Source organism: Puma concolor, chromosome B1 (assembly GCF_028749965.1).
Source record: "Puma concolor isolate L17-30 chromosome B1, mPumCon1.1.hap2, whole genome shotgun sequence".
Taxonomy (NCBI): domain Eukaryota; kingdom Metazoa; phylum Chordata; class Mammalia; order Carnivora; family Felidae; genus Puma; species Puma concolor.
This window is the reverse complement of record NC_141670.1, coordinates 198,480,230-198,494,632: the sequence shown is the minus strand read 5'-3', so window position 1 is coordinate 198,494,632 and position 14,403 is coordinate 198,480,230. Positions and strand designations below refer to the sequence as shown.

General features: G+C 41.6%; 1 protein-coding gene across 1 annotated transcript in view; it reads right to left on the bottom strand.

Annotated features, from left to right (window-relative positions):
- Nucleotides 1-2,949: 2,949 nt before the first annotated feature.
- LOC147582105 (uncharacterized) overlaps nucleotides 2,950-14,403 on the bottom strand; it is a 134,121-nt gene continuing 122,667 nt past the window's right edge. The window contains exons 5-7 of the mRNA XM_086705438.1: nucleotides 9,642-9,704; nucleotides 6,611-8,284; nucleotides 2,950-3,494 (exon numbers count right to left, since the gene is read on the bottom strand). The gene's annotated coding sequence lies outside the window, so the exon portion shown is untranslated. The remainder of the gene's footprint in view (nucleotides 3,495-6,610; nucleotides 8,285-9,641; nucleotides 9,705-14,403) is intronic.

The window sequence follows — 14,403 nt, the reverse complement described above, 5'->3', positions numbered from 1 at the left end:
TTACATTGAAACTGTTATAAATTATTACAGAGGTGAAGCCAAGCCAAACAGTCCAACATAAATATATCTGCAGACACACTGGCTACTATATATTCTAAACACTGTCAGTAAATGAATAAACAGAGGTTTCTAAATCATTTAAGAAAATATATTTATTCGCAAAATCAGTAATTTTTATTTTGTAGCCTGAACCCCTCCGTTAAAAAAAAAAACAAAAAAGACCTACTATATCAAGTATTTTGAAATCTGTAAAATCGCGTGGACTCCCAGGCGGCTCCTTTCCTGCAATAATGGCCAGAACGTCGTGCGTCTCTGAAGGATGTGTGAATGTTTTTCGGTTGGGATACTTGACTAATCGCTACCTGTTGAAATTGTTCCACTGCGTGACACAAATTAAATATTTGAGCCCCACCATTTGGGCAGACTGACTCCGCATCTGTATAAAGGGACAAAGAAGTATAACACGACAGTCTGATTTTCCTGGGGTTTCGGGGAAAGCGGCACCACGGCTGGCTTTGCCCGTATGGGTGAATCACAGCCAACCAGAGGAGACCAAATTTTGTGGTCTGCTTTTATTTGCCTAGTCATATAACTCAGGCCTTTAAGTCTGCACATTGTTGACCAAAACATTAATTGTGGCAAAATAGTTTGTGTCTGTACCGACAGAGTAAAACCAGAGTAACCCACATGTATGACCATGAATTAGTTTAAACAAGGGGATAAAAGCTCCAAACCTCTGAAGTTAAAGTCACTGAGAGGTCTGCTGTTGAAAACAGCTTCAATAGAAATGAGGGGATTTTTGGGGTGGGGGAGAGGAGACGAGGGTGGGATGGGTGCCTGTTAAAGTAGTAGGGATTGGAAGTCAAAGCCTTTCTGGTTCATATTTCTTTCTCTCTGTGCCCCAGTATTAATCAATGTAATTGTCTTTCTCTGTCATCTGAATTCCCTTATCTATTAAACAGAGCCAACTTGTGATAATCTGCAGCCCACTTTTCCTAAGAATAATTTGCCTTCACTTCTCCCTTTAGATAGGTAGTATCTATGACATTTTGATACAATCAACGAAAATTGGACACGAGGGAGAAAACCAAACCCAAAAGTGTCAAACTGGACGTCACAGGATATGAAAGGTTTCTTCGGAGAACATGAAAGGACATCTCCTAAGACAAACGCATCTAAGTTTAGGATGCAGGTCTCAGTGTGTGAATAAAAGTTAATGCTACTGGGGCGCCTGGGTGGCGCAGTCGGTTAAGCGTCCGACTTCAGCCAGGTCACGATCTCGTGGTCTGTGAGTTCGAGCCCCGCGTCAGGCTCTGGGCTGATGGCTCAGAGCCTGGAGCCTGTTTCCGATTCTGTGTCTCCCTCTCTCTCTGCCCCTCCCCCGTTCATGCTCTGTCTCTCTCTGTCCCAAAAAAATAAATAAACGTTAAAAAAAAAAAAAGTTAATGCTACTTTTTTTCTCCTTTCACCCGAAGAATGTCCACTTTGAGGCTGAGCTAGAGACAAAATATACCCTTTTCCCAATGTCTTTGTTTCGTATCACCCAGGCTTCAGGACATCAGCGCGGTAGGTTCGGTTCCCGTAAGTGAGGGAAGACTTTATCTTCTCTTAAATAGCCCAGCACCCCTTAGGGTGAACAGATTTGCCCAGAGCCCCGGCCAGCAGTAACACGTGACAGTGGAAGATTACAAGCATTCCTCACTGAAGGGAATAAAGCTCCAGATCCCCAAATGCCATCCATTCCAATGGGCTAGGACAGGCTTTGTTCGTTCATCGGTTTGTTTCTTTGGGGCAGAAAGTTTTTTAACTATAGGTGAACCACCTTTCCTGGATTTACAATAGAAATTAATGACTCTCCCACCGACGTGTCTTTGGAACTAGCTCATCGTACCAGTTTCCTAGGGCTGCCATAGCAAAGTGCCACGAGGTGGGTGGCTTGGACAACAGTCTGTTCCATGCCTTTCTTGTGTAATGACAGGCAGACCTTGTAGGCAAAGCACTTCAATTTCTGCCTCTGCTCTCACATGGCCATCTTCTCCCTGTTCGTCTACCGCCTCTTCTAGTAAGGACGCCACCCTACTCTGGGATGATCTCCTCTTGACTTATCTCTGCGACAACCTCATTTCCAAATAAGGTTACATTCTGTGGCACTATGGGTTAAATAAATAAATGAACTTCAGCATATAATTGAGGGGAAACAGTTCAGCTCCTAACACTGATCTATCCATATATCATGCTTCTTCAAGGCTATAAAAGTATTTCAGCCTTAAATGCTCGTACCTAACAGTTCTCAAAGGGTGGTCCTACAGCCTGCAGGACCTTCGCAAGGAATCTGTAAGGTAAAAACTATTTTCCTCAGATGTTCAGAATTATTTGACTTTTTCACTCTTGCTTTTTTTTCACGAGTCCATGGTGGACTTTTCGAGATTCTTTATAATATGTGATGACACCATCCCTCTGATGACTAACAGCATCGGTGTGCATTATCGTGATTTCTAGAATTTTCTAATGTTGTAGTTTTAGAAAATAAATGTGTACATTTTCTGAGATTAACTCAGGCTTATTCTTTAGTACTTCTGCTGTGGTTTTAGCTTTACTTTGGAAATGTCTGCTTTAACCTCTGTAACCTATTTTTGTCCAAAAATCATTTGTTTGAAATTCCAAAATGACCTTGTGCCAACATGAAAACAACAGGCAATAAGTACACTTTGCTGTATTTATTTTTACACTTGTATTTTAGCATAGATCATTGGCTTAAAAAGGGAGATTGGAAGATTTGTTCTTACATTCCATCTGCACCATTTACCTCTACATATATGAACAGTATGCTGAAAAAGATATGCTGAAAACTGTAATATGAGGAAAGCATATAGAGAACTGTAAGTAAAAATGTGACTGTGGAAAAAAACATTTTACTTGATTACATATCACACAATACAACATTTTCTTTAATGTTTTTATTTTTATTGAGACAGAGAGAGACAGAGCAGGAGCAGGGGAGGGGCAGAGAGAAAGGGAGACACAGAATCCGAAGCAGGCTCCAGGCTCCAAGCTGTCAGCACAGAGTCCGACGCGGGGCTCAAACCCACAAACTGGGCGATTATGACCTGGGCCGAAGTCAGACGCTCAACCGACTGAGCCACCCAGGCGCCCCAGCAATGCAGCATTTTTTAATAGTATTAAGGTGCCAGTTAAATTGAGATGTTATTCTAAAATCAAGCGTCCAGAGTTGGGGAAACAGAAATGGAATATTTTAAATCAAGGTGCAATAAGCCCTTTAAGCCAACAACTGTTTGTTGCAACTTTTCAAACTAAAGTGGAAAATCCACAGACGCATCTTTCAGGGCTCATTATGGTGCATTGGCTGAAGATGGACAGTCAGTAGCTAAGAGCTGAAGAAAACCTGTTGCCGAATGTCTGCTGAAGGAAGTCAGCAGAAATCACAGCACTGCCACTTTCCCGTGACACAGTAACTTGGCAAATGAAAGATGTGGCTGCAAATATGAAGACTGAGTTAATATCTCTACTGCAGAATTAAGCTATTTTTCACCATTATAGACTCGCAGGGAATTTTTTTAAGTGGACGAGAAAAGCCAGTATTATTTAAGAACGTCTTTAATAAAGCACTAAAAGTGATTAATGTTATGACATCGCAGCTCTTGATTACAAGCCACGTTTTAATATTTCGTGGGGCGAAATGGGACGTGTCCATACCGCACCCCTGCTTCAGAGCTCCGTCTTTTGGTCACCTCCAGGACAAACACTGATGCAATTGATTGACTTCCAAGTTGAACTATTACTTGGCGTTTTCTTGTTTTTATTTTTGCTTTTGTTTTTTCATGAAATACTATTTTCATGGGAAAGAATGGCTGGCAAACTATGTTTATTCAAACTTGATTATTAGACAAATATTTCCTGGAACATTAATGAAGTGAGGCCGTGTAGTCAAGAAAAACAACAGAGTGCCGCTTGTGATGCCAATGACAAAATTCAAGCTTAAAAGTGAAAATTAGAACTTTGGAAATCTTGTATCCCCCACCATGAGATAGACAGCTTCCCAATCCTTAGACTTTTCTGATAAGATCGGTGGTGATATTAACAAATGGAAATCTTAGTATTACTTTAGATCTGGATAATTTAATGACCTAATGTTTGTTTGTCTGCTTTTTCAAATGACCGTTATACAATGTTACATAATAGGTCAAGATGGACCAACAGATTTTAGTATAATAGAAAATCAAAAAGTTTATCAATACGGTTCCAGATTATACATTGCAACTGACCTGTTAGAAACTACGACTGGCAATTTTATTGCAGTATCCAAGAAGAATATCCACAATTATTTGTACACTTAATTACAGTGCTCTTTCCTTGTTTAATTATACACCTGGGGGAGGCTGGATTACCTATATATAATTCAACCAAAACAATGTGTCACAAGGACCGAATGCAGAAGCAGGTAGGAGAGGAGCTCTCCCCAATTAAACCAAACGCTGAAAAGGCGTACAAAAAAGTAACACAATGACATTCTTCTCACCCAAATATAATGATTTTTTTTTATTTTTTTTAACGTTTTTATTTATTTTTGAGACAGAGAGAGACAGAGCATGAACAGGGGAGGGGCAGAGAGAGAGGGAGACACAATCGGAAGCAGGCTCCAGGCTCTGAGCCATCAGCCCAGAGCCCGACGCGGGGCTTGAACCCACGGACCGTGAGATCGTGACCTGAGCCGAAGTCGGACGCTTAACCGACTGAGCCACCCAGGCGCCTCAGCAAATATAGTGATTTTTCACCCAAGTATGTATGTTAGCATTTCGTAATTTATTATTACTTTTAAACGGATTAATAAATATTTTAATTTTTCAATTTAGATACATATAGTAAATAAATATACATACGTAACTAACATCCCTTGGGGGTTCCCAATATTGTCAATAGTAAAAGCAATCCTGAGATCGTAAAGTCTGAGAACTGCTGATGTAAACAACCACTGATAATCTTTCTTTACCCGTCCCCTTGCTCTTTGAATCCAACTTGCTTGAATTCAGTTTCATGTTCTTTATTTCAAAATCATAACTCTAACCCCTGCTAGTATAGCCCTGTGAGAGAGAATCACTCTCTGACTCTCCAGGATGCTAGATTAGAAGGAAAAGGGAGATGAAGAAAGGAAGGAGAAAGAAGAGTGGAAAGGAGGGGAGGGGAGGGGTGAGGAATGGTTGGAGAGGTAAACACTCTTTCTAACCCTCCCCCTGTAACAATCCAGAAACTAAAGTGTCAATACCCGGGGCAGCAAGGAACTTCCAGGACCCAGACGCAGCACTAAAGCAACATCTGTTCTCACCTATGGATGCTATTATCATTCTGACTCAGTTGTTAGGGTGCTTAAGTAATACAACATACGTAAGGGGCTAGCACCGTGCCTGGGGCATAAACAAGCGGGGTGACTGTTACATTTTGTTATAATTACAATTTCCTCACCCTGCTCCTAACACTGCCTAGCCCTTGACTTGCAGCCCTTGACTCTTGAGCGATGACTATATGTTGCCTTATCTTTTCACAATAGGACATCATCAGTCTTGAGTTATGCAATAAGGGCTGAAAACATCCCCAGAATATTCCAAAACAATATTTGCTTTGGGATGCAACCCAACACCTTTCAGAGGAGCCTGAACAAAGTGTTCGAAGCATATGCATACCTTCTAAGCATTGGCTTTCGCTGCCGTTTGACAGTTGCTAAAGGAAAAAGAGCGAACTTGCAAAAATACCCCTGAGACACTTCTTGGTATTTGAGTCTGGCTCAAGGCAGAAAATATGAAAAGCCCTGTGTGAAACCTGTCTCTGGTTAGAGACCTCTGGCCAGCAAAGACTGACCCCAATACTCTTCATAAAGCAAACAAGCCTCTGAAAACCTGGCCACTCACTCCCGAAGCAACTCAAATTCCAACACTGGGAATCGGACTTATTACTAATACAATTTCCTTCATGAGGAGATGTTGGACACAGAGAATATCCCAACTGGGGCAATCCCGATCCCCAATCCTTCCTATTTTACTTAGGCTGTAGGTGTATTTACACAAAAGTTTGGGCAGCTTTAAACCACAGCTAGTCAGAAAGCTCCTGGACGCTCGGACTAACTCATCCTTCCCCACTTGAAAGGCATCTTTTGGCCCTAGAATTAGCCAAAGGAGTTTCCGGTTCACTTGGAATCCAGGACTCTAGCACAACATGCCTTTTTGCTTTTTCTTTTTTTCCTTCTTCCCCTACCTGCTCAACCAACAAGCAAGCTAAGACATTAAGTACTTTTCCACGGCTCTCCACAAATACAAAATTCTGCTTTTGCTCACATATAAATAAGGCCTCAGAGTTTACAAAGTGCTCTCTTACCCGCTTCCTCATTTCATCCTCACAGAAGCCCTGAAAGCGAGGTCGTTGGAGGTCCCCAGTTGTTGTGGGGTAAAATAAAAACAACAGCCTTTGGAGTCAAGGCAACTGAGCTTAAAGTTCAGAAGTGCTGGGAACTAGCCTTGTGACCGCATATCGGTTAAGGATTAGGTAAACCACGAGAGATTAAAACAAAAAACTAACATAATAGCAGCTCAGGTCTACTTACCTGTCATATCACAGAATCCAGAAGTTTACAGTCTCGTAGGGTGAAGTCTAATATTTCGTTGTTCCACCGTCTTTCACACGCGGCTTCCACATCATACCTTAAGACAACTTCTTGGGCTTCGTCCATCCAGTTCACGTTGCAGCCATCACACAGGAAGAGACGTTGAAGAAGAAAGGGAGCAGAAGGTACTTAACAGATGTCCTCCAGGCCGCCGTATCTGCCTTCTGCTTACATCCCAGTAGTTAGAACTTGGTCAGGTGACTATAAGAACTGTAGTCTTATTTTAGACCATGTGGCCAGCTAAAAATCTCAAGTCATATTGGCAAAAATTAATGAGATGAGTTTTGAGGAACAACCAGCAGGCTCTGCTCTACTCTTAAGCAAGTTACATGGACTGTGTGAGCCTATTTCCTCATTTGAGAAACACAGAAACCCTTATTCACAAGCTGGTCCTTAAGCACAGACCTGACGCATCGAGGCAGATGCTACCCGAATCCGGGACCTTATTCTTGTGATAGGTGAGCTTCCAAGACCCTAGCGTGGATTAAATAAGAACCCAGCAGGAGAGTAGAGGTTTACGTGCCAAGCACAGAGAAGGAGGCATTTTTGGGTGAGATAGAGAAGGAAACCAAAGTCAGCGCTAAGGAGGTAAAATCAAACCAAAGATAATGTGATAGAGTGGGAAGGGGAAAGACCTGTGAGATTACTTGATCGATAGCTATTTAGTAGCATTGGATTTCCTTTTATATTAGATGTTGATAAGGGTGAGGTTCTAGAAGAATCAACCCAATTTTGAAGTCTCGTGTCAAAAATAAATAAATAAATGAATAAAATTTAAAGATAAATAAAATCTTAAAAAAAAAAAAAAAAGGCAGGGGGGTAGGGCTGCCTGGCTGGCTCAGTTGGTGGAGCATGTGACTGTTGATCTCAGTGTTCCGAGTTCGAGCCCCATGTTGGGTGTAGAGATTACCTAAGAAAATAAAATCTTAAAAAAAAAAAAAGCTAAAGTCTAGTGTCAGTGCAGGAAATGATAAGGACTACATGAGAATATTTGTAAACCAATTTTGTGAACTATGTACTGCCACTCAAATGTCAGAAATGCTGGTAGTGTTACAAATCAAAAACACTATCTTACCACATTTTTGTGATCTTAAGTGGAGACAGCACCTTAAATCTCAAGTGTCCAAAGTGTGTGTTGCTGAAAATGGGATTTAGAGCCAGTACAGGCCAGGGACCAAAGAAGCTTCCACCTCGACTGAGAATACAGTTGTCGGCTGCCCTCCCATCCTAAGCAAAAGGGGCAGCTCTGGATTGAAGTTGAGGAGACCTGGTCTCCTGACCTCATTCCATTCTTCACTAGCTTTGTGGCCTTTGGAAGTCACTTGGCCACACTGACCCTCAGCATACCCAACCATAAAACGAAGTGTTGTGTATCTATCAGAGAGATCCTGGGTCCACATATTAAATAAGTATTAACAGAATAATTTCTCTGCGTCACAAGCTTTGCTAGAAGCTTATCAGCTATCATTCACTACCCAGTGTAAAAGCCTCGTTAGGCTCTGATGAGGAGTGTGAGTTTGGAGGCAGACCCACCTAGAACCCTGGCTCTGCTTCTTGCTGGGTGCATTGATTCTGGCCACGGCACTTACCCCCTCTGTGCTGAACTCTTCTCGTCTGCAAAAGGAGGACGATAGCAATGTGTGCTTCGTAGGACTGCAGATGCATGTAAAGTGCTTCTAGAATAGTTTCTGTTCAATGTATAGACCATACATATAATGTATATTCAAGGTATAGTGCTTCTAGAATAGTGTTCGATGTATACTAGCTAGCAGTATTATTGATGTTGGTGGTGGTGTTCCAGCAAAAGCAACTGCTTTGTCCACTTCCTTGGCTTCGCCATCCAGATGCTCCCATGGATGCCATTTGGGGCGACTACTACATGACAAACGATTGACAAAGACACGGAGTTCCACTGTCTGTTTCTTAAAGCAACCCTGGAATTGTTCCTGTTGCTGTAATCAGAAGAAGCTCAGGCTTTGTCTAAGTTCACACTGTTGACAAGCAGTAGCCCTGAGGTCTGAATGACGTCTCTCTGGCTCCAACAACTGGGGTTTTTCAGCTTCAACTGATTTGGTTTTTATATCGCTACCTAATATGTTCCAATTATTTGTTTCTCCCACCTCTCTGCATGGAAGGAATAGGAATTTTGCTTAATTCACCCCTAGATGTTACTTAGAGCATAAGCCCACAATCTTCCCTCAAGGCCTCCATGGGTCTCATTCTCTGCGCTGCTCTGTCATTGACATACTTCCTTCCTCTTAGTGAATTCTGAGCTGCTCTTCAGAGGAGACCTCCCTTCCAATAACCACACGTCTCCAATCTTGCTACACATTCCGCTTTCCATGATTCTCTTTCCTCTGCTCATGCTATGTGACAACTCAGGCTTCTTCTTTAACATTCAGCTCAGAAAGGGCCCATCGTAAGTTACGGAGGGAAGGTACAGTGAGTGAAGGCTTCACTGAAATCCACTGCAACTGGATCTTTATTTATAGCATCTTTCTACTTCTATAGAATGAGGATGGGACATGCAGTTCCTTCATTTTCTGCAAGAGGCAAGCTTCCCCCATGTTTCCAACTGAAGTCTCATCTGTCAGACATTTATTGACCTCGGACCCTGACGAACGGACTTAGAGAGAGCGGCCCCTCTGAAGGTGCAGTGTATGCTGGCCGCATCCCCAAATATGTGCAATTATTCCTGCTTCCCCAGTGTAGCTAGGTATTTATTGAGATAATTTGCAATTTGAATCAGAGCCATAGATGTGACTGAATAGAACAGTTTGAGGCATACTACATAAATGCAGCCAAAGACCTTCTGTGCATCTTAATTCCTAGTTTGAGCTCACTTTGCTCCAACTGCTCTTGAAAGCGTAAGTTCAGCTGCATCGCATCTCTTGGGGCTGAACTGTATACATGTGCACATAATTATTATGTTCTAGTTTATGACACATTTACTCCAAAGAATCACACATACCTGACCTCAAGCCGGCTCTGGGAAGATGGGACAATGGCAGTCCGTGTATTTGCAGTACACGTCCTGGAAGTGAAATAGACAAGGGCAGGCAATTTTGTTAGTCCTTCAACAAAGGATGACTCTTCAAACTCCTGAACAACGGTGATTTTAAAGATCCCACACTCAAGCAATACCTTATCAGAGCTGTGCAAAGAATTTTGTGAAAAAGCGTTTGTATTTTAGTTGAAAGAATATCTTACCAGTTAGACATATAAACGGGCTCTACGTAAAAATATAAGCTTTGTTGGTATCGCAGAAAGAACAAAGGGATGGAGTTGGAAATCAAGATAAATTCCAGCTCAGCTACATGCTGGGTAACTTTGAGCAATAACCTTAAACTCCACTAAACCTCAGTTATCTCAGCTGTAAAAATTAGAATAGTAATAATTTGGGGGAGCTTGGGTGGCTCAGTCGGCTAGGCTTCTGACTCTTGATTTCAGCTCAGGTCACGATCTCATGGTTCGTGGGTTCAAGCCCCGCATTGGGCACTGCTGGGAGTGCAGAGGCTGCTTAGGATTCTCTCTCTTCCTCTCTCTCTGTTCCTTCCCCACTTGTGCTCTCTCTCTCTCTCTCTCAAAGTAAATAAACTTACATTTTTTTAAAAAAGAATGGAAATAATTTGTAGTGCCTGGAGGATCCAGAGTCATTAAAGGATGTTTTCTATGTTATGACTTTCCTAGGAAAATAGAGTCTTAGAGATGGCTGCAGGTATAAATATGAGGACTTACAACAAAGAGAAGAAGGCCTGTGCTGTGATTGACAGATAGTCTGGCTAAAGCCGAGTAACCTCAAGTCCTGGATCTAAGTTCCTGCTCCGAAAGCCCAGCCACCTAGTCACGGCAGCCTCAGAGGTGAACGGCTTCAGTGAAACCAACCAAAATGCACAGCAGATGGAGGTAACTCACAGAATGCTACTGTAACTGGATCTGAACTTGAACCCTGTCATAAAACTGCATTGGGAAATTGCATAGCTATTTATTCGAAAATGGAAATAGGTCCATGTCAGTCATTATTTCAAAACTTAAACTTAATTGTGGCCAGGCACTGGGGAAAGTTGAGATCTCATCAAAATAAAATGGAAAGGGGTGTGTGTGTGCGTGCGTGTGTGTGTGTGTGCGTGTGTGTATATCCAGATAGGTTGGTGGATACTTCTCAGAAGAAAGAGTAGAGAATGAGGGAAAAGGATGGCAAAGAGACAAATGACCAGGATGCTAGAAGAAAACAAGGATGTCTAAGGTTTACCTTTAAGTTATTTGCACTGATCTAAAGTGCCATTATCTCAAAAGTACAGGGAATGTTTCCATGCCTACTCTGGCCCTGTATATATTGTACAATTTTTTTTTGTCATTACGAAGGAAAGGTTGAATTTCCTGGATCAATGGATAAAAGAACAGCCACAAACCCAAAATGAGCAAAGATAGCAAATTAGAGGGGCACCTGGGTGGCTCAGTCAGTTGAGCGTCCAACTTCAGCTCAGGTCATGCTTTCGCGGTGAGTTCGAGCCCTTTGTCGGGCTCTGTGCTGACAGCCTGTTTCGAATTCTGTGTCTCCCTCTCTCTCTGACCCCCCCCCCCCGTCTCTCTCTCAAAAATAAATAAACATTTTTTTTAAAAGATAGCAAATTAGAGCCAAAAGTGACCCCAAGAATATGAACATGCCCCCTCTACGCCCCCATGGAAAACTCTCAGAAATATTAGGAAGAATATTGAACTTTTCTATAAAGACATTGTGGGGATTGAGATGATCTTATCTAGAACTTAAGGGGTAGAAATAGACACAATGTTTTCAAAGAGGAAAAAGACTGTATCCCAAGAATGAGATTATTTTGAAATCTTTTTGAGTGTAGGCTCTCTCTGCCATTAAGTAATCTGTCTTGATCAGAAGGGTTTTTTTTAGATGAGTGCCAAACTATAAGAATGGAATGATCTTGAGGAACATTCTTTTTTAAGATAGTTTCTGGATTTTTAGAAAATAAGGTGATCGTGGCAAATTAAGAATGTTAATTCTTACCCAAGTTTTATTGACCAAGAAGCCCTCTCCCCTGGGGAGGAGTGGAACCAACTGACCACATCTTTATCTGCTTCCTTCTCTCGGACGTACTGTTCTGATTACCTTCAGTTGGCACTGTTTCTCTCTCATCATTTTATTAATACCATTTTCTATGACTCAACCTTATCGTACTCCTGTAGCCCAAACTTTGCTAGCTACCTCCAGATTAGAATAACCTCTTGAGTCCGTCCCCACTGTCATTTTAGGCTGCTTCTTTTAGGCTGCTTCCCCCACCATGTGCCGACCTTGAAGTTTAGATTTTGGAATGTAATCTTATTTATTTTTTTTTTTTTTTGTTCCTAAGTCCTTAGAAGACAGGGAACTGTAGCTCTGAGTATAGAAGACTAGTGTCATGAACTTGGCACCCCATCGATGTCCAATACATATTAATCTCCTTTTTTGTTCCTGTGGGAGACACAAGACCATCACAATCTATTAATGAACAAGCACTTCGTAAGAGCTGGAAGTGAGAAGTGAGCTAATCACAGAGGCTGCTATATAGAATATATTGGCAAAGTCAGTTAAGAAGTGCTGTGTCTTTCACATAGATTAGTAATGTGGATTGTAACTTCAATGCACAACCTATCTTTCTAGTTAAGAAATTACCCTGTCCAGGGGCACCTGGGGGGCTCAGTCGGTGAAGCGTCTGACTTCGGCTCAGGTCATGATCTCGCGGTTCGTGAGTTCGAGCCCCGCGTCAGGCTTTGTGCTGACAGCTCAGAGCCTGGAGCCTGCCTCAGATTCTGTGTCTCCCTCTCTCTCTGCCCCTCCCTTGCTCATGCTCTGTCTCAAAAATAAAGAAACACTAAAAAAAATTTTTTTAAAAGAAATTACCATGTCCATGGAATAACCATATCCACTTTATTGTAATACTGTGTAAACATTCAGCCCCCTTGCTGCCTTTCTTTCCAGGGGCTGATATTTCTCCTCTTTCAGTTTTGCAAAAGAATGAGTAAATAAGAATTGGAGGTTAGGGGCTTGGGGTTTTGTAGTTCGTTTCATTTTGGGAAGGCAACTCAAGATTTGAATCCTGAAATATTTGCTGCTTATCAAAACAATCCCTCCAAAGATGGGAGGGAAAGAACAAAATAAACGAAGATGTTTGGCTGCGGTGAGATTCCAGCAGCCTCAGAGAATCTTCACTTGGCCCATTGGATGTGCCGATGCTGCCTACACCTCCGTGTCCACTGAAGGAAAAGAGCATGGCTTCCCATGAGTTATGGAGTAGCTCTAGGCAGCTAGCCAATGAAGAAAAATAGAAAGCAAATATGAGTTCCTGGATGGGGATGAGTGGGAGGAAAACGAACGGAACACGTATTGTGTCTCTACTTTGTGCCGGGTGTTATGGCTAGGATGGTTTTCTGCGGTTTGGGTAGAATCCAGTAAGAAAGATATCAATATGGTTGCCATTCTAAACGTACGGAACCTGATGTGCTCACAGGTACACAGTTAGTAAGTGTCTGGGATACTTAAGGAGGTCTTTGGGGCTCAAAAATTCTATCTATATCTACTATGCCAGTGTTTCCTGTGTATGTCTGAGTAAGAGAATCACCTGGAGCACTTGATAAGATATATTTCCGGGCCTCCATCTGGAAATCTTGCATCAGTAAGTCTGAGATGGGGGTAAGCATGTGAAATTTATCAATTGTATCAAGGGGTCTATATGACCTAGCAAGGCTTGAGTCCCCTGCTGCACCATGATACCCTCCCAGAGGTACCCAAAGTATCAAAATATCCCAGGGTATCAGAATAGCCCAAGACAGATCAGGAGTTAAAGGCTTTAAGTATCTCTATTATCTCCCTTCCCTTCCAGCCTTTGTCTATCCATTTCATTATAACATATATATATATATATATATATATATATATATATATATATATATAAATTCATGTCATGTCAACTCAGCTTAAATCACCTCTTTCCACAAACTGACCTGCCAAGACCCCTATACAAATTTTCTGAAATCTGCTCTGGAGACCACTTAGTTTGGACATCGTCACTCGGGAAAGCCTAAGCAAAAAGGGGGAAGTCAAATGATTGTCCACATGAATGTGGTTTATGGGACCTGAAAGTTCTCTTTCTTAACTTTCATTCCTGTCTCTGCTCTTCTGTCTCTGCATGTTTTTGCACCTCTGTGTCTCTGAAACTTGTATGGATTATCTGCGAATGCCTGCCCCTTGCCACTAAGCTCTGATGTGCTTATGAGCTCTCATTTATTAAGGCAGGGTTTCTAGAACCTTCTCTACAACAAGCTTATTTCGTAGGAATCAACACTTAAGCTGTTGTGAAATATTTCCCTTGAAGTGCCCCAAATGACAGAGGAAAGTTACCTGGGCCCCTGGGACATGTGCGAAGGAAACCACAGCATCCTACAAAAACACATGAGAGACTCATTTAAAGTTTCTATTTTTCTTAAAACTTCATACTGCCTGGGCTTTCCAATATTGAAAATAATTTAATATTAAACCCATTAATTAAAAATTTAATATATGTCATAAAATTGTAATTTGTGTAAAAAATAAAATTATTTAAACAAAATTAAATTAGCGAAATAAAACTTAAATGTTTAGACTTAAATATGGGCTTTCCATGTTTAAGATATATTGCCATTTGCTCTCATTAACAAGCATATTTTCTTAACATGGATAAAATTGAATCTCCATGTAAATATAT